A 21,773-nucleotide genomic window follows, 5' to 3' on the forward strand; every position below is an offset into this window, starting at 1 on the left:
CAAGAATGTGCTGTTTTTGAAACTGAATTGTAGAGAGCAGTTTAATTCAAAATACACTACTTTTATTGATAATAATGGAATTATCATCCAACCAAATAATACATGCATGTTCAAAACAATAGAACTTCACCCATGAAACTTTATATACATCACACTGTATCAGAAAACATTTCACACACTAGATATGATTAGCTGATACTTGTAAGTTAATACAGCTTCTATGATGAAGACATCTGTATTCTACCATCATGAAAGCACAGTCCTATTCATCATTATGCTTTAAGAAAGTGAAACAAGAAAAACAATTTTATGCAGTAAACTTGTTTCAGTTAGTTAACCTTTACTATACCTGGATACTTTGACAAAAAATCCAGGGTACTCACTTTGATCCAACCACTGTAATTACAGAATATTTAACTGTGTCAGGATAGAAGAAATTAAAGAACAAAATCAATTTAATTATTTCAATTTCAAAAAACTGCATGTAAATTTATACTGAAACATAGCTTCTTATCAATGTGTTCATGCCAAACCATGAACACAATATTCTTATATTTGAGCTCTATTAATTTATCAGTTACATATCAAAACTGTCTTTACTGAAGACAGTTAATTCCTTATTTTTTCATCTACTGTTTTGGTTATATTTATTTGCAAATGAAGGACCAGAAAGTACATTTATTTAAATGTTATTTACAAGCACTTTCAATGTGTTTCCAATGTAATATATCATCAGCACAGCCTTTGATTTAATTGTTGCCGTCATTCGTTTTTGTGCACTAACACATGTAGGAGTTCCAAACGCCAAAATATTCTTGCCTTTTTTTGTGCTACATACCAGATTTTGTAACCTGTGTCAAGCTACCTCCAATGCTTACAACTTGTGAACAGAGGCCAACAATGAGCCTCCCCAGACACTAAATCATAATCTTCATGTTTTTCGTATTTCACATTCTAGCCACAGTTTCAACATCCATACCCCGTGACATTAGGGAAGAATAAATCAAGGAGGATGACAGCTCCCTTGTAGAGACTGGTACGGCCCTGGGATCTGCCACACCCAACACCCACAGCTTCTGCCAGATGTCTCCAAGAGTTTTGCTGCATTAACCCCTTCAGGAGTAGCTGAGGGCTTTGTACTGAACCTTTGTTAAGTAATTGCTTTGTTTTTTTCTTTTTCTTTTTTTTTTTTTTTTTTTTTTTGCAGGGTGGTGGGGGGTGGAAGGACAGAAAAACTACAACACTCTTCCAGAAACTTTGACTAACTAAAGCACAGACAGAGAGCTATCAGTGACAATTAGTAAATCCACCCTTGTATTTCCTCAAAGACAGGAATTAGAAGTTAAGGGTTAGCATCAGACAACATTCCTTTTTTCATACCATGCTGTGGTCCCATATCTAAAATGACAGTAAAAACTTCTTAACAGTTTTATGTTCATGTCTGCAGACCCAGGACACTGCTCTACCCTCTTGCAATCAGAACACCCATTAACTGCCCTTCAGCCAAGCAAACTATTCAGGCCTTAAATCAACAGGATTTCTAATCCAAAAGCCGTACAGCAAACTCCACAATTCTTTCTCTGGGTCTGATCTGGCCCCAGGGACAAAAATTTGCATGTAACTTCTAAGTTTGTGAATAGTCCCTGGGCTTAAAGTTGCACATGTGTTTAAGTACTTTGTTCAGTCTGGGTCTAAACCAGCTACTTTAAAATAAAAACAGCAGCCATGCAAAGAATAACACTATTAAAAATATTTTTCCTTTGTAAAAATTGTACCAAAGGGAAAAAAAAAAGGCAACAAAATAAACATACTGATTCCTAGAAGCACATACTGACCTACCAGTAGTTAAACAGCAGCTAAAAAAGCCATGAGCAAATATAAATGCATGCCACTTCATACAAAAAAGCAAAATCAATTTTATTTCAAAATAATAACAATAGTATATGTGAAGTATATCAAAGATTGTTTGTACACTATTGCAGGTAAAAGCATCTGGAGCTATAACAGCAAGCCAATGGTCACAGCTCTTAGAGTAAGGCTGGACCCTGCTCTTCACCGGGTTTATTTTGTGGATTTAAAAGCAGACATCTAGGCAATTTCATTTGTTTCTCCTGTGCAAAATGTGTTCAAATCTCTAGTCTGTGTGCGGCTTTTCATAAAAAGAGTAAAGCAGCAAAACATAAGGCAAGGCTTGCACTACCAACAAATGTACTTTATTAATATTGCACTTCCTAAAACTACTTCCAATTTGCTTTCTAGTAGGTTAGGATTCAAGTTGACCATTTTTCTTTAAAAAATTTAAAGAATACACTTTAGGTTTCCATCTGAGGAAGAAATCACACTTAAAGTAATACAGTTTTTGCAGCTCTTGTTGAAAACAAACATACAATAATAGTCAAGGTTGGCAGAAAGACACTAAAATGCCTGCCACTATTTTTCATTCAGGGAACATACTACTAAAAACACTTGAAATAACTATCCACAGTTCACAAGAAAGAAATTCAGATGCAGTTTTTATAATTTAAATCGAATGCTCATAAATATCAGCACTGATAGGCTGAGGGTTTGTTGTCATATACAAACATCTCAAGACAGAATTAGTACTTCTTCTTGAGCAGGATTTTTTTCCCCCAGTTTGTTCTTCATACACGTGCTCACTAAGTTAAAGGGTTAAGTAACCATTATATTCTAAAGAGCAAACTGTTTGCCTTAGGGCCATCTCCTTCTTACTCCTGATGAATTGCCTGACACTTCATGTATCATACATTACTTTTCACTAGGAAGCAGCATTTGTTTCCAGTCATGGTGTAAGAACTGACTTTGGAAGTATGAAGCAATGTGGGATAGACCAAAAAAATGAATTACATCATCATCTACTAAATAGTCTATACCAAAACAGAGATACATATTTTTATAAATAATGCTTGTACTTAAAAAATGGGCACAGAAGTATATATATAAAAATTCTATGCATACTAAGATGAATAAAAGACCAACTGCGAGGATCAATATTCTGAGTGACAACTGGACTAGAAGAAAAGAAATGCAAATGTAATTGAGTGCTTTGCACTAGAAGTGTTTGTTAGATGTAAGCTGAAGACATGCATCCAAGCCCCTGGCCCAGTTCCCTCTGTGATCTTAGAAAACTTGTTTGTAAGACACCAGGGGTTTCATGTGCAGGTCCTGCCAGGGCTTCACACCTCTGAATCATCAGAGCACCTTCCTCCCTCTCCTCCCTGTGTGGGAAAAGGAATGCCTCCTTAGCACAATGGTACAGCAAGGGTTAAGTCATAAACATTTATAAAGGAGTAGAGCCTGCAGAAGCTCTGGACTGCTGGGTATGCTACGACTGAACATAAATTTTAATCAAAATATTTCTACTAGCTGAAGGAAGTGGCCAGTGTAACAACAGGTACCAGAACAGAGAGGAGAATGAATGCCTTTATACCACATATTCAAAACATTCAGATGGTGTAGAAGAAGAAAAATAAAATTCCTTCTGCAAGTTCCCGCCTCCCTGGGGAACAGAGGACAAGAAACATACTTCGGTGACAGATCTGAAGAGAGATAGGAAGGACAAGAACAGATGGGGGCCAATGCAAAAGGGTAAAGTGCTCAGGAATAGAGATTTCTCAAACAAGTTGTCAGCAAACAGCTACAAAATCCATTTAAAAACCAGAAGTCTGCTCTCTTCCCAGTTATCCTTTAGTAGTCTGTTTTTTGTTACCAATAAGTCCACTGAAATGAAGATCCAATGTGTGGTGATCCCTCAACAGACCCTGTCCTTTGAATCCTACTGTATTGCCAAGGAGCATGGTTCTAGGAGTTTTACTGAAGCTTTTTTTGCTTGCATGAAAAATAACATCAAAATACATATTGAAAAAAAAACCCCACAAAACAGGCTGCAAAATTGAAATGTCCCATTAAGGAATGCCAAGGGACTTGCATGTATGTGTGCACCACAGCTCAGTTTTATGTCTTACAGTAAGATTATCTGATTATCCCATTACAGAGAGGAAAAGACAAACCAAAGATCCCCAGCATGTCAGTATTACCCTTTTATGTGAGATGAGCAAACCATGTGCCTGGAAAAGCACATAATGAGAAAAAATTAAATGAATTCCATACTACACAAGGTAACAGACTCAAGATTGCCCAGGCAAACACCGTTTCTAGCTTGAGAACCTGATTTTGCAGCCTTTTGCTTTTGCCTTCCCTCAAGCAAAATTTTCTGCTTTAGCAAGATGGTCACATATTTGGAATGCTCTGTGGCATTCACAAAATGCCCAAAACTTACATCCAGTCTTCTATCCCACCTAAGAGCTCCCTTCACTGAAGGCTTTCAAAGCTATCTTTGGCATTCTGACTTTGAACAATGGAGTTTTGCGATTTATCTGTCATATGTTCTAGTCCAGCTGCAAGTTTGCACATATGGCTGTCAGACTCCTCTGTTACATAAAATAATTAAATCCTGCACATGTTTGTATTTTTTGTTTGCTATCCCAACTGGAATTAATACCATCACATATAGCAACTGAAGAACTGTCCCATGGAAATGCACATCAAATGAAATGGTATAATTCAGACAATCTATTTCATAGATAAGCAGTTCATTTTTTTGAAAATGGTATGTTACCCTCGACTGGGCCACAAGAAGAATTGCGGAGAACACTATAAGAGAAAATGCATTACGGTGCAAAGGAAGAAAGATATTAACACATTTTTGTGTGACCCTTAGAGCTGCCTTTTTGTGGACATCATTACACTTGAGAAAAAGTCACATCCACCTGTAAGTAATAAGCATTATGAGAATGCTTGCTCTCAAGAGCTCCACTGTGTCCCAGCCTCTTGGTAGTTGAAAAACCAAAGGTACCACCAAAACCCAAGTTGGTATGTTTGAATGGAGGAGGAAATCAACCTTAAAATGTTAACCCATATGACACAAAAACACAGTTTGCGTAACTCACTTAAAATTCAAGAATCAAAGCTGAATCTGAGAATTTACCCTAAATAGCAGAATAAGCAAAATTAAACCAGAGGGTCTTCCAGGAGGCTTCAGAGGATATTTGATACTGCTGACAATTTCTCAATGAACATGTAAACATACGTATATATTTCAATAAGTTACGACCACAAAGACACTTCCCTGACTGCTATTTACAAGGTTGCAATTAACCATTACCTAAATGCGCAACGCCCAAGCTTGCTAACAGAAAGGACAAAAAATCCTGCCCTCTGGCAGTTACAAAAAAAAAGCAAAAATACATACAAACAAAAACAAGTCAAAAGATTAAGGCCAAAAGCCGCCCCGTCCTTGCTGGAGCTCGGGCAGCGGCCGTTCCCCGTGAGGGGCCGCTCGGTCCCCGCCGCCCCGCGGAGCCTCCTCGGCGTCGGGCGCTGCCACGTGCGGCCGGCGGGGAGCGGGGGAGGCCCAGCCCCGCCGCACGGCGCCCTCAGGAGCTCGGCAGCCTCCCGTAAGGCGCGTTCCAGCCGCCGGCCCGGCCCCGAGGCTCCAGCGGGGCTGCCCCTCATCCCAACACCACACAACCCCGCGGTCCCGGAGCCGCCCGCCGGGAAGGTACTCACAGGTTCCATGGCTGACGGCACCACAAGGCACGCGGCGCTGGGGCCAGCCCTGAGGCGACCCGAACCGACGGCGGCGCCCCCTGTGCTGCGGGGCGGGCGGCTCTCTCCGCTCGGTATTAAACGCTCGCCGTCCCGGCCCGGGGGCAGGGCACAGGTGGGGTTGTCACAGGTGGGGCTGTCACCTGCCGGCTGTGACCCCGCTCCGCCCCGCCGCACCTGGGCGCGCTTTGCAGCCCCCGGGTCCGCGCCGTCCCTCGGTGCCAGCGGCAGCGCCGGCTGAGGGGCAGGAGCCGGGCCCGGGGAGCCCCGGCAGGCTCGGGGAGCCCCGACAGGCTTGGGGAGCTCCGCTGCTCATGGAGGCAGCGCTCCGGCCTTGGAGGAGGCCACAGCTCGGACACCGTGAGGAGCGCAGTCCTTGGCTGCTCCGAGAAGCCAAGAGGCGGCCTTTGCTGTCAGCCAGCATGGCAAGAGTTCGATGGGAGGTCTGAATTAAACTTCTAACACGGTGGAAAGGGGAAGTGATCCCACAGCAATGTGCAAAACTACATCGGTGTAAAACTTGGGCAAGTGACATGAAAATGGACCTTTTCCTTCTCTTTTGCTAGAAGCTTCCACAGCTAAGAACAGCTACCAGTGACAGAAACAGAAAATTGAATAGTTGTCTGAATTTGACTTACCTTCCCAAGAAGATAAACTCATTTAAAAATAGTGACTCAAAGGTGGGGATCCTATGAATCACTCTGTATGAAAAAGAGACTATGGTGTATTCATTGTGTGACATACACAAACTATATTTGTGCATATTGTATATGCAAAACACAGGGGAAAAACACCTTAGCACCTTTTTTGCCAAAATAACTAGCACCTTTTAACCCAGGCTAAAAGGTTGTTACACAGTTCTGGAAGGTCAGTTTGAAAGGTGTGTTTACAGCTTTACAGTTCTATTATTACCACTGTATATGATTTCTTATAGCAACAAGCAGATATAATTTAATGCTTATACGATGTATAGAATTTGAACCTTTTAATCACTCCATGCCCTTTGCAATCTCATTGAGTCTTAGTGGAAACAATAACTAATGTCAGCCAACTGTCCGCAGCTGATCACGTAAGAAACTGTTTACAGAACTGACTTTTTAATCAGACAAAAAAGTTCAAATAATTAAATAAATAAAGCATATTACAGCAGGCAATCTGAGAACATAATATGAGGTTTTTGATATGTATAATTTCTATACTGAAATTCTTTAATGCCAAGTGTTGTTATAACTATGCAGAAAGGAAGCAGCTTGGCGGAAAAACATCTTATTGATTTAATGCTATGCATGAACTTACTACTGCTACTCTTTATTTGGTCTTGCAATAAAAATATGGGAAAAACAAACAGAGAAAGTATCTTAAATGAATCTTTTGTAAATGTGTAGCATACAATTACCAAAATATTGAATTTCGCTAAGCTGCTTCAAGTAAATGGATCTTTTCAAATTCAGAAGGTTTAAAATGCATGTGAATAATAGAGATCTTACAGACAACTAATTTTACACACAGCTCTCCTGTTTTATGTCATGATCATCATGATTTTGAAACAGAATCAAAGAATCTTCAATTCTATAAACAGGAATTTAAAGACACATTACTTTCCTCTTTGAAATGTGTCGATGCTCTAAAAGCATAGTGCTGAAAGGCTGCCAAGCTAATAGGCCAGTGAGCACTAGGAAGAGATTAATTTTATACCTGGAATAAGTGTATACGGTTTCCATGCTATTTTGTGAAAGGCTGGAATGTGAACTGGAGTTTCCTTCATGGTGCAGTGTAACGTTAAACCCTGGAGTTATGAGCTAGCCTGTACAACAGAGAGTCTCAATTCAGCACTAGGACCACCTACAGATGTTAGTCCACAAGAAAGTAAATCAAAATGGGATGTTTGAGATGCTTACTTGTATTTTTATCCCCCAGTGTTTTGTTGAATACTGGTGCTGGTATGCCAAAATCAATGTGAATATTTGGGAATGCAAATATATATTATGAGCATTTTTGTTTATTTCAAAATATGCATGTATTAAAACGGAGAGGTGTGTGCTAGCAACCACAATCCCCTCACTAGAGAGCTTTGCCTGAGGTGCAGCCACAGTTGTAATCTCCACTGTGTTCTGTGTAATCTTAATGTGTTCTTTCTACTTTTTAAGGGATCCTGATCAATAAAAAGAGACAGAGTGAAGGCAAGGCAATGGATCTACTTCCACAAGCTTCATTAGCCAGCAGTGATTAGGAGAGGACACTCAAGAGTTCCAGACCATGTTTTGAAAACTGTTTCTTTAAAAGTTTCCAGAAAAGTTTTATTAAATTGGCTTTTGTTTTTCTGTAGCTTACTGCTGACTGTTCAGAATGGATTTCTGGAAAAGAAAAAAAAAAAAAGAAAAGAAACTAACCAAACAAAACCCAGGCCTTTTTATTCTTGATCACCTGAAGGTATTTGGTTCAGTATATTGGATTGTACTACCAGAATCTGTATGTTGTTCATCCTACTGGGATAATTCTGATTTATTATTCATTGTGAGGAGGATGACATCTCCATACCTTTTCTGGGGCAGCTGGAAAAGAAGCCAAAAACTTCTGGTGTACCAAGTTCTTGTTAGATTACTGAGCAGGAAGAGCAATGATGAAGGAGGAATTTTTTCCTAAGCAAAACTGTGAGTAAATTATATTCCTAAATTATGTACTTAGTCAGAAGTAGCTGGCATAGGATACCACAAATATTTGGAATGTGAAAGAATGGTCAGAAAGAGCATTATAAAAGTATTATACAAGTTCTTCTATGCTGCATGTCATGAGAGGTTGCTATTCCAGACTGAAACACACTGCAGTAGGTGACCACACCTTGAATTCATGTGAGAAGAGGCATTGAGTCATCCATTTTGTCCAAGAAAATATCCACAGGCAACAGTTACAGCTGTTGATATAACATGGTCATACACCTAGAGATGTGCACAAGTAAACAGACTGCTAAATCAGTGAATTGATAAGCCAAAGAAAGCCCAGTTAAAAGTATTTGAGAGAACAGCTGGGCCTAGTGGAGTGCTTAATATAACATCAATATCAAATAAATAACCAAACTTCACAGTTCATTTTTATATTTGGCTGAGGAAGAAATGTGAGGAACTATACTCAAAGTTTCATCAATAATCACTTGGAACTTTTCTCAGTCATGGAGGGATTCAAATTACACAATCCTAAATACAATCCTGGATAAAGTATTCTTTATTTTCAGGGTCTTTGAACTCTTAAGTGTGACTAAATACGACTTTGAAGTACAAACATATAGATATATAAAACCTAGGCCAGAGGTTTCATTAGTTTGTATTGTTCAACTTCAAGAGCATTGCCTTTTATTCTCACTCTGCTGTTTAATTCATTCATACTCAGCCACTGCAGACCCCAGCAGCCAAGGAGACCTTCTGGACCCCGGAACAGATAATTTTCTGACTCCCTTCACCCTCAGGTAATTTCCTGTTCTCCAGCTGTGATGATTTCACTCAATCATGGTCACTCAGATGCTATTGCCTACTATATATGGGAGAGGCAACATTTGCCCATAATTTGTTTAGAACTGCTTTAGAAAAAAAGAAGAGTTGTACTTATCAGAAGAATAAAAGGTACAGGGGTAATTCTGTTGGGCATCAGTTAGCCTTGTTATGTAATAATTACAGTATTGTAACTTTATTATAAACTTCAGCTATAGCATTTGATAAGCAAAGTTGTAAATTATTTGTGTTCTAGAATCTTTGGAAAATGCATTTAAGAATAATCACAGTTCTAACTACTAGAGGAAAAAGTCATGTGGTGTGTGCCAGCTGCACGTTTTTGTTCAGTCTCCCTGCATGAATCTTTGGTTGAGGTTGGATTTTTATCATGCATCAGTATATAAATTCAATAGAATGAACAGCATGTCTTTCTTTTTCTTCAGTAAAAAAAATGACTAAGGCCACAGTGACCTCATACAGCTATGTTTTATGTTTTGGCATTTTGGCTCAGCACAGTGAGTAGATAAGAAGGATACATGTCCAGCTGTAAAGAAATAAGCAATCTAATCATACTGCTGAAAATGACATGGCTCTGTTTCACTTCTGGTTCAAACTGTTTCCTCTTGTACCTCTGTTAAGGAGTGAACATGTCAGACTATGGTATCATTCATTAGGAAGGGCATACCAGCTAGAGTCACTGTCTTGAGCTAGCTGAGAGATTCTTCTTGTGGGGGCATTAAATGTGGCAATGGTGAAATTGGAATTGCAGGAACACAAAATTTTGGTTTGTCATTCAGTGGTTGACAGATGAAATACTGCATCATACAGTGGACCATATAAATTGCAGAAGAAAGGTGGCATAACAAGAAAGTATGAATGAATGGTACTTTTCATTAAGGTGTATGAATATATGCTTTTCAATGTTATTAATTTGAGTTGGGTAATGTCAATTGTGTGTCAATCCAGAGGAAGCAGAAGGCATTTTACATTTAAGCTGCCGACTCTACTGATTAGTTTTGAACAAGTCCATGGCCCTTTTCCTTTCTAATGGCTATCTCTGTAACAAATGTAGCAAAAGGAGTGCTCTGGAATATTGCTTTCTTCAGGTTATATAAAACAATTGAGATTCCTGGGGGGCTCCTCTCTGCCCAGGCAGTCAGAGGGCTCCTTTGAAGGTGGCCAGGAGTCATCGTAACTCCAGTGTTTAAAAAGACAGAAGAAAGTTTGAGTCATCATGACATGATAACTCAGATAACACTTTCTGAGGCAAATGAGGACTTTTCTGACTGTTACAGCTCCACAAGCAGTGTATGTCAAGCCCTCACAAATTTTATGCTCTTCCCTATCATTACTTTCTTTCACTTTGAGCTTTTTTTAATAAAGATCTTACCATGTGGCATTAGACCTGTTAGGCTAATTTCATCTGTAGGAATGACATTTGAAAGAATTTTAACAGATTAGGGGAAGGAGTATCTTGTAAATGCATCCTTCAGCCTGATTAGTTGTATACACATGGTTTAGGAAAAAAAAAGTCATGCTTCACTAGCCTTCTGGAACTCTTTGAAGATATCACTGCCAAGATAGGGTGTAGCATGGACATTATATTTTTAGATTTTCAGGAGTCATTTGACAATGTTTTACCCAAGAGATTAATGCTTAAAGAGAGGGGAGTTAAGGGGCAAGAGAAAAGCTGGCTCATTAAATTGAAAAGTAGCTCTAAGCAAGAGCAATGAGGAGCTAGAAGTGTCATTTTTACGGATGGGGAGAAGTAGAATTTGTAAGGTTGCAGCACTTCTGTGTATCAAGTTAACTTATTTACATAAATGGCTTGGATGGATGTATTCCTCTGGAACTAAAACAGGCTCATTATTATTCATTTATTGCACTAAGAAACTCTGAGTTTGTAATCCCAGTGTGCTGAATGCTGTATTTATTGAGACTGTCCCAGCCCTGTTCTAGACACTGTGGAACAAAAGCAGAAGGCAAGTGTTGTTTTCCTGATTACACAGGGGAGGTTCTGAGGCCTGGACAGACTTGATCCAAGCCACAGAGGAAAATCAGTAGATCTGATGAGTGAATGTGTTTTCTTAGTCTTGAGATGAGATTTCTGACTGGGAGATGATACTTCACAGGAAACAACAGTAAATTCCAATAACCATTGAAGTGCTGAAAAACAAATATTGCTAGGTTCACAAATGTGAAATGCATCTCCAAATAAATGCACAATCTAATTTGAAAAGAAATTTAAAGTTTATTGTAAAACATATCTTTTAGCATAACTTACGTATCTGTAAGAAATACAATTTTATATAGAAATTACTTCAAAGAACCTACTTAGAAGAGTTCTCTCTCCATGATTTATTAAAAATGGTGCAACATTCCTAATTAAAATTTGCTTAATTCAGATATAACTTTCTAAATAAAAGCCATATCTTAATTGTTTCTGTATGTTACAGAAAAAACTAAGCAGAAGGGAGCACTTATTTTGGCCCACGGCATGTATGTAATGGTACAGTGGTGACAAATGGAGTGTGAGCACCACTGTGTCTACAACTTAAAATAATAAGCTTAGCAAGATGTGAACATGACCACACACATCAAAGGATGTTCCAGGATGCTGCCCACCTCTTTCTGTGCATCCACTTCCCAGGATGCTAAGCTTAAAATTGTAACAGATGAAATTTTCAAAGGGACTACCTATACTGTAAAAAAAAAAAATCTTTTTAGATTAGGAATGTGTCTTGCATTTCTATATGTTTAAATATCTAGTTTAAATATCCTCTTTCAAAAAACCAAGACCCTACCCTTCTGCTTTGATTTTGAGTCCCTAGGAATCGTGCCTATATACACTTCCAATACAAAGATCTGAATTTACTCTTGCAAAGGAGGCTTCAGAAGACTCCAGCATAGATAATACTGATTTACCCAACTGTCAAATGGAACATATTGAACTATTAAGAACTTAATCTTAAAAATATCTCATCTCTCTTCCCATTCTGCTTATCTCCCTTGAACTTTACTGAGAGTACTTGGAACTACTCCGGGCTCCTCTCTGCCTGTTTATAGGTCCTTGCTTTGTGCATATAGACATTTAACTGGAATGTAGCTGTAGAACAAATTCCTGTGAGGCAAGTTAGGGTGGTAGTTCGTAGTATTTGATACTGTGTACTTAATAATTAGCACATATGCTTTTACATCTTGGTAAACATAAGGTAAGTTTAGGTATTTTGATGGTCAATGACAGTGGGCTAATCAACCTTGTACCCACCACAGAACAATATGTGCATGAATAGCTGCCATGGATTACATAATGCACTGTAATTTTTACCTTCTCTTACTTCACAGTTTATGCCTGGAAATAACTTGTTCTGGTTGCTGTATCTGACTTGTTGAATGACTGAGTGATTGTAGGAACTAATCCACGCATTACCTATAAAATCTCTTCTTTAGCTGGAGTTGTGCATGCTCAGGATTTTTATCTAAATGACAAACGCTCTAATCCCAGTTCCTTATCAATGTCATTAATGTAATTATGTATGTTTGCATATTCTTTATGCAGGATGGCTGTGGTAGGGTCTTTTATGCTAAAGCTCCAATACAGACTTTACCCATGCCTAGGTTGGAAGTGCCACACCTCTTAGATGGCATAAAGAGGTATCTAAGTTAGAAAAGCTGCTCAGTGTGCTGTTATTGCTTGTGTTATGTCCTAAAGGAACATGAGTCAATCAATAATTAAGCCACAAAGTACTGCCTGTTGACATGGCAACATGTTCACAGATGTGACGTGAACTTAATGTCCTTCTTTCATGTCTCCTGTGAAACTAAGAGTCTCCTAAGCTCAGCAACAAAGAATTGGAGCAGACATTGCCAGGGGAAAAGGAGAAAATACAAAAATTAGATGATTTCTTTTATAAAAATGGATGCCTTGGAACTCTTTCTCTCTCAAATCTACTGTAATAAATGGTCTCTCTTTTTTTTTTAGTACAAGGACCTTTCCCTGATCAAAAAAATCCCCAATTGCTATTACCAAACCCTTTTAGAAGCATGAAATGAACTTCCTTATGGATCGCTTTCATGATTGCTTCTTTCCCATGTATTTCACCCCACCCACATTTTTTAATGGAGCTGAAGTGAACACACTCTTTTAGGTTACTGCTGTTTAGTCAAGACTCTGTGTAGCTCCAAGAATAACATTAGCTGCTGCAGCACAGATTAAGGGTTGGCATGAAGGTCCAAGTGTGAGTTTGTCATCATTGGTTGGTGCCTGTTGTTCTGAAGACGAAAGAAGCACGAGCTTGTGTGACATCAGCTTCCGTACGTTGGGATCGTTTTTCCTGGCTGTTTCTGCAGTTTCCCTGCACGTGCTCCCACTCTCACACTCTCTCTGCTTGCCAGTTACCCTATTCTCCTCTTGGCTTGCATGTCTTTCTTCCAAGCTTTCTGCAGCAGATGTTAGTTGGTCTCGCCAACATGTTTTGTTTGCCACATGTGTTGCTACCTGTGTCACAATGGGAGAGGGTAATTTTTCTTTTTTTCCAGGATGTCTTTTTACTTCTGCCTGAGTTGGTCTCTTGATCTTTCACACATTAAAAGTTTACTACACGTTCTTTCCTTTGGGAGCTTGGTGTCCTCCATGCAAAGGACATGTCCAGTCCAGCAGAAGTACGCTTTTATAAGGTTGCTTCAACACTGTTTGTGCAACCACTTTGCAGAACTTTGTTATTCATGATTTTATCTTGCCACTTGATATGCATAATAGCTTGAAGGTGCCGTTGATTAAATTTTTCCAATGCTTTGATGTACCAGTGCTAGCATTTCCATGTTTCTCAGCTCTAGAGTGAGGTAAAATTTAGAGCACGACGATAAAGCCAGGGTTTCGTCTTATGTCTAATAATGTACTAATTCCAGATTTACTGGATGTAATTCTCCATCTCAATATATAAAGACTAACTGATATATAAAAGCCAAATGTTTTGAAACTCACGCAAGGGAAAGACATTAGAAGCAGAGTTTAAAATTGTCATGTGTATTCCTTGCTGTTTAAGAAAGCAGGTAACAGTTTTGATACCTTAAATTTTATAAAAGTCCAAATCTCAGCTGCAGACTACTGTGCAGCTGGGCAGTCTGAATGTTTGGTAGACGCTACACCCTTCAGCAAATATTAATCCTAACCTTCCAGACATAAAATATGTGGAAAAGTAATACCTAAGTACAGTGATAAAAAGAGACAGACAAGATTGCTGAGGCAGCAGGGTGACCTCATACTTTATGAAATACATCCCTTCATTTCTCCTTAGCTGCTTTCTTTTTAATGCTTTTCTTCAGCATCCTATGTGAGTTCAGATCTCTGAGTGGATGAAATTTTATTTTTAAACAAGAAACTTCTTTCTGCCTATATCACTTTTCAGATCTATTTTGATTAAAAAGTGTAGTCTAGCAATATATTTTGATAGGATGAAGAGCAATTCAAGAATTTAAGATCTGCAGCAGCATCTTTGTGTTTAGATTTGGGCAAAGTGTACAGCTGAATGACATGTTTGCTGTGCCCTTAATAAATAAATTGCTCACTGGCTTTGCTGCTTGCAAACAGACAGCCTTTGGGCAATGCCCATTTTTCCTTTGTAATATTTGAAAGGCAGGTTCAGTTGAGCTGGAGAAAAGGGCCCAAATCTCCATTTTAAAATACTGACATGCTATTTTCGTTTACTGAAAAATAATACTCTAAGGCTCTTGACTTGGAATTCTTCTGTGAATTTTTAACACACAAATCAGTTCATAAAGCTTACGATACATATAATTTACAAACAAAAGCTAGACATTTAATGGGATTTCTGCAGGCACATTATAATTATACATGAACAATAGTCAACGGGGAAGGGAGTGATGGTAGCACCATTAGGAAAAGAGAAGCATGACTGCTACCTCTGCAAGACATAACTTGATGGGAACTCAGCTATTCCCATGGCAATTCAAAACACTGAAATTATGCTGATTTAGTACTTGGTGTGCTTTTATGACACGTTTTTGGGGTTTGGTTTTTTTTTTTTGATCTTACCTTAGAAGTGTCACATTGATGTAAGTGGGCCTCATCACATGCAATGAAATTCCATGCATTCAAAAGAAATTAATATGCAGAGTTTGGTTCACTGTCCAGCACATGTACACATTAGAAAAAAATACAGTAAATTGTACCATTGATTGCATTTGGATCTCTTCTAAGCTGTAAAGTGTACTTTATTCTGACCTTTAGTACTCAGAGACTTTCATTAATTTTGCAAATTACAGTGTTTCTCTGGTTCATTCCTGTGACTTTAATAGCCCCATCTGCTGGCTGAGCACCAGCTACGAGAACGAGCATGTACCTTTGAAAGCCTCTTGTTGTAACAGGGCTTCCATAAACTTGCTTCTGAAATGTTCTGGTTTTTTTCTAAGTGAGACAAAAGAGAGAAAATTAGAAAACTGTATTTTGTAGATGCATATTATCTCACAATGCTGTGGAGTTCAGTATGTGTTTGCAAAGTTCTTTGTTTCTTCCAGTGTCAGTCTGCTTTGCTAATGATAAAGATGGACTTTTGTTGTTGTAGGAACTTAATTTCCTAAAACAATTTACAGTTTGCTATGGCAAAAGGATGTGAAACTGTATAAACTGGAAGAAAACATAAGATAAAATGTAAATGGAAATGCTCACTGAGAAAGGAACTAAGCAAAGATTTGCCCTCAGCTGCAGTACATCAGTAGCATTGAGACTGTGTTGTATTCTGGAGTTTGTCTCATTGCTACTCTTCCCTAGGCATCCATTTGTGTACAAGGTAGGATACAGGGCAGGAGAGACTCTTGATATGGCTCAGTAGGCTCATTTTCATGTTCTAGTGTACTTTTAATGGAAATAGATGTGACAGATCTCCCAGAAATAATGAGGGAGGCTTGATTCATCCCCTCATTTTTTAAATGGAACTACTCTGTGCTGCTTTTTGAGGGAAAGCTTTTGATGTTACGTGTATAGCCATGGTACTACTTGTTCTACAGGGATATAAAGAAAGTAGCTTACAAGATAGCTAAAGAATATGAGCACATGCTTCTTGTGCATCACTGAAACTGAACACAAATTTGATGTTGCATCTGCAGATTGTCCTAAAAATGTACTGTTACTATAAATCTGTGATTTATCTATTAATACAGAAAAATCCCTTTAATAGATTTCAATGATTTAAAAATATCTTATATATAAAAATATATTCTCTACAAAACCTGTCAAACAGCCTGGGAAAGGAAAATCCTGAAAAAAAAAATGTTGGAGGAGGATGTATGTTGGAGGAGTATACATTCTGATTGTGGTCACTATGAAGAAACAAAAACTTGAGGAGGAAGGGAAAAGTGCTAATGAATGTACAGTGAATAAGAGCCTAAACTGTCTTATAATTTTTATGCTGTCCATTTCAATAAAGATCACCTTAACTCTTTTGCAATGTTCAGTAAGGAAAACTATGCTGAATAAGAGCAATTTGTCTTTTCCCAATGTTTAATCCAGTGACTGAAGAGAGAATGATTTAATAGAGCTTAAACAAGCACTAACAGAAAAATAAGTTACTACAGCCATCCTATTAATCAGTGCATTCTGGTCTGATAAGATACTTGAGTGTTTTTTGGGCAGTGAAAGGTACAAGACAAGTCAAAATCCCTTATGATATGGTGGTCTCAGCAATACAGCAATTCAATTTTTTTATGACTGTGAAGACATTCAGTAAGTCCTTACAAGGAAATAACAGTGAAACCATTACTGTCTTAGTAAATTAATGTTTACAAATCCTCGTGAACTCAAATTGGTAAGTAAGAGTTATCTTTGCTTATACCCTGGTCTAAAATACAGAGGGATTGAGTATCAAAAATAATTTAAATATTTATTTCATAAAGATTAAGTACTGAATTGTGTTCATGTTATTTTAAAAACTTTTTCAAAACTCAGTTGCTGAAATTTTCAAAATATTTAAATGTTTCAGGTGAGCTTTACTGAAAGTCAAAAGAGCTTGTGGTCCCCATTCACATAATTGCTTGGGAAAATATCAGCTGCTATCCTAGTTCTATAATAAATAGCACATGGCTTAGGAGACCAAAGGAGAGCTTCCTGCTGAAGATCATGCACAAATACTGGCATACCATGGAAAATTTTCTGGTGGCGTCAGTGCAGAAGATACAACACAGGATGCCTTTAAGTGCATTAAAAGAACACAGATGATTTTAAAAGGAAACCTGGGAAATGCATTGATCGTATGTTCAAGATCAACATTTCCCGGTTAGTAGGAATGTTCCTGTAATATCTTTCTGCTTGTGTTTTTTTGTCTTCCAAATGCATTTAGCACAGTGATCCAAGGAAATCCACCCTGCTGCAGCTTTCCCAGCCTCTGTGCTGCTCCTCTCCTGCAGAGGTGCTCTTTAATGAGCACATGTTTCTCAGTCACAGGTAGTCCACGTTATGCCTGACTGCATTTCTTTACAGGCTTTAAAACCCTAAGCCTGAAGGCACAAGTGCCATATGTACACTGGATGGAAGCCTGATCCTTCAGTGGACAGCTCAAGTGATTATGAATTACTCACTTGTGAAATCCTGGAGTGATATAAACAAAAGGACTGGTGAATCATTAAAAAAAACCTGATTTCTGTTTTAAAAACAATTTAGTTTATTTAATAATAAATTTTTAAAGTTAGCTGAAAGATTTCTAACCCATTATCCTGTATACCTTGAGAAAAAAAATAATATATGTATAAAAAGAGCTTACATAAATAATTGTTACCTTTTAAATACCAGATAAAGATGTGTAGAGAGGTAACCATCAAAGGAAGTGTTACAAACAGCAGACCCTAAACTTTGTTTTGGTAGGATTGGCAGCTAACACTGACCATTTCTGCTCAGCAAATATCTGGATTTGTCTTTTCCTAAGACCAGCTAATCCATGCTCTCTTCTTCAGGAACTACACTCACATCTTTTTGTATTCACTTGAAGAACAGGTGGCTCAGATCAGCCAAACCTTAATCCTAGCAGACCTTGAACTTACTGGAACACTATTGCTCTTCCAGTGGGCTTAGAAGTTTTCTTTTTTCTCCCTGCCATTACTATGATTAATAATGATCTTGACACACAGACACGGATACACTTACATATACACTAATAAACACAAATAGGAAACATAATAGGTTAGGATATTTAAACCAGAAATCCGTCAGGAAGGCTGACCAGCAGGTTTTTTTAATGTGATAGGCAAAAAAATCATATTTTCACCAAACAAAGACAGAGTTAGTATTTTAGATACTCTTACAAGTAAGAGACAAATGCTCTTCATTATCCATTGATTAAAGGAAAGGTGGTTTTCTATTCTACATTAATTTACTGAACAGCTGGACAAATCTCCAAAACTTAAAAAATATTATTAGCAAGTGTTTTGAAATATATTGTGCTTTGCCTGTCCTAAGTCTGAATGTTGTACAATTTGATGATCTGAGGTAACCAATTTGTATTCAGAGTAGTACAGAGCCCATGACAGCACACCTCTTGTGATTGTCTGTACTTAGTAACTGTTTCTAAAATCCTGAACTGTCCACTGTAAGCTCGGAGTACTGAGACCACTTACAGACACTTTTCCAAATTATGACTCATTATGTTAAGCCTTCTTTTCAAGAAACTCTGCTTAACTGTGCATGTGCTGATTGTTTTCTTTGTCATCTGACTTTCAGACTGGTTACTGATCTCCTTTGATATACTGTACATGACATCCTAACAAAACCAAGTCTTTAATCAAAATGATGAGGATTCAAATGTGTGCCACTGTCAGACAGCAGGGTAAGGCTAACATGCAGCAGATGTGTACTTGCAGGTCAGATGGAATGAATGGATTTAAGACATACAGTTGGTACAGTCTTTAGTTTAACCCTAGATCTGATTTTAAAATCCAGGCAAAACATTTTCACAATGAGCTGTGTTGGTTTGAACTGCCAGCTGGCACAAATATTTTATACATGGGATAGTCCTGACAAGCCCTGATTGTCACAATCTAGAAAGCAACAGGAATTCATTGCAGAGAAAGAGATCGATGGCTCTTAATGACAAAAAACCACTTTATGACAAAAATCACTTGCATCAGTGGTTCTGTGCCAATATTTTCTCTTTCATGCTGATAATCTACAAGATCAAGATGTAGAGAAGCAAAAGGCAGGTGATTACTTCTAACAGCTTTCATTAATGCAAACCCAAAACACTGAGATTGCATAAATGAAATCTGCAGCTGTGTATCAAAAATAACACTCAAAGATCGGGAAGCACCAAGAGCAAATATGTCAGAATATGATCTGCTTTAATACAGTTTAGAAAAGAGTCTGCAAATTTAAACATTTATTTGTGTGAGATAAACTTTTCTCAAGAAAACAGTATATAAGCTGTGGGTGGGTTAGACTGATCTATTTTTCTCCTACACATCCACAAAAGTTTTAAAACTGTGCCAACCTTACTGAGCTCAGTGGGAGTTGTGGTGCTCCATACTTTGATGAGATGCTTTTGCTGCAAACCAGTTCTGAAGTGACCAATGCCACTAGTGTTTAAGCTATAGCATTATTAGTTTTCTCAAGTTTGTTACAGGCATTGAATTTATTAAAGACTCTTGAGGGCACTGCTATTTATTAGGGAAAGTGTTACCAGATAATATTTTTACTATAGGGTAACACAGTAAATATAACTTAATGGACTATAAAAAGAAATGTGTAGGTTATGCTCTTTGTTCTACTCTGGGAAAATATAGATTTTTTTGCACTGTAGTGATATTTGTTTAATGTTGTTGATTTTGAACTGTTCCCCATTGCTATTGGTACATGCCAAGATTTTGTGGATTCAAGCTGAGGACAGGTTAATTGTAAATTCACTGAAAGATCCATGAGAAATGCTGATGTCAATAATAATGCTCAATTGAATAAGCAGTTAAGCACTTCTTAACAAGTTATCTTGTTGATGAACCCACTAGAAATACTGTGATGGAGAAATTAATCAGGGGCTACTTCTGCTCAAGAGCTCTGAGTGGAATGTGCTGTTCCAGGGGTACAAAGGACCAGAGAGTTTGTAGGTACCTCCAGATGTTGATTCCTCTGGTATAAGAATTTTTCCTGTACAGCATTTCCAGCAGTGTCACTGCTGTGCATGGCTGTTGACCTCCAGCTGGAGCATCAGTCCTTTGATGGTTATAGGTAGAGGGATTGAATTCACAGCAACCCTAGCAGCACTCTAATATATACCAGACAATGAAATGGCTTTTGTCAGCCACGACTTTGGGGAAATGTTACCATTTGCAGACTCATCTTTCACTGAGAATAGTTTTTACTCTGAAAACAGAGGTGAATGAGTCCGCTGAGGTTAATGAATTCATGAACATGAGTCAGAGATGTAGATCAAAACTCCTGCCTTTATTCTCTTACTGTATGCTGAAGAATTTGTACAGTCATTGCTTTCCTTCTACATGGAGAAAATAGCATGATGATAAACAACTTTTTTTTAAGTCATCATAAGAAAATTATCCCTGCTGTTTAATCATGTAGTATAATGGGTCTACCAAAGCATGATGTGTATCAGAAATGTTTTTCAAGAGCACTCAGAGACTACAGTACCCAGTTTTGTACTTGTCTGCCCCACTCAAAATCTGTAGAACTATTTTCAGAAGAAACTCCATGCATGACCATTTCCTTTATGATGGCTCTGCTTTTCATATTTCAGTTCATCTGCATCCTGGGATCTTTGGGCAAAGAAAAGAATACAGTTCTAAATTTTTCCTTATTCTATTGGGATGCATTTTGTTGAAGCTTTGGATGAGGAAGGGTAACAACTAAAAATGTAACTTCACCTTTGTGATCTTAGCACATTTTTCGTCAGTTCTGTTCAGCACACTGAAAACTAACTAGAGATCATGATAAGAATATCCACAGTTGTCAGAGAGTGAAGAATAATATGAAAATGCACAGTGCTTTAATAGTTGAGATGGGGAATTTATTTTTCTCTTTGTGACCCCTGTATTTAGTTTATACAACAAATACCTTAATAAGTCACATATTGCTGAAGAGCTATTAAGTTCCATAGTGTTTACATCTATATTATCACAGAACATTATGGCTCTATGATCTTCAGGTAGATTCTGTTTGATCTCTTAAAATACCCAGATAGGTGGTTTACTGTAGCTTCAAGCATCTGTTTAACCTAGAAGGTAACTTATGCCACCTGTGTATATGATGTCCAACACAGTGAATGCCAGTGGAAAGTCCCTATTTTGCAGTTGCAAAATGTTCTAAACTCCAGTCCTGTTCTTGGTGACCTCTTTGCTATGGTACAGTTTGTAGCAGGGCTGACACAGCATGGTCAGTGCAGGATTTGCACGGTGCAGGAAGTGCACCGTGGAAAATCCCTGGTTTAGGCTATAAATGTTTTGTGGAGGGTATTGTCTTAGCTCTCACTCGTGCCATCTTTGGTTTCTGCAGTTGGATATAGATGCACTGAGTTCTGACTGAGCATCTAACAGACCTGATTTTCAGATATGCATTCTTGTCTTAAAAATCAGAAAGGAAGAGTCGCATGTTATTGATAAGCACCAACTACACACCCTCCTGGTGATGAAGAATGTTGTCATGAGTCAACACCTACA

Source organism: Molothrus aeneus, chromosome 13, assembly GCF_037042795.1.
Source record: "Molothrus aeneus isolate 106 chromosome 13, BPBGC_Maene_1.0, whole genome shotgun sequence".
NCBI lineage: Eukaryota > Metazoa > Chordata > Aves > Passeriformes > Icteridae > Molothrus > Molothrus aeneus.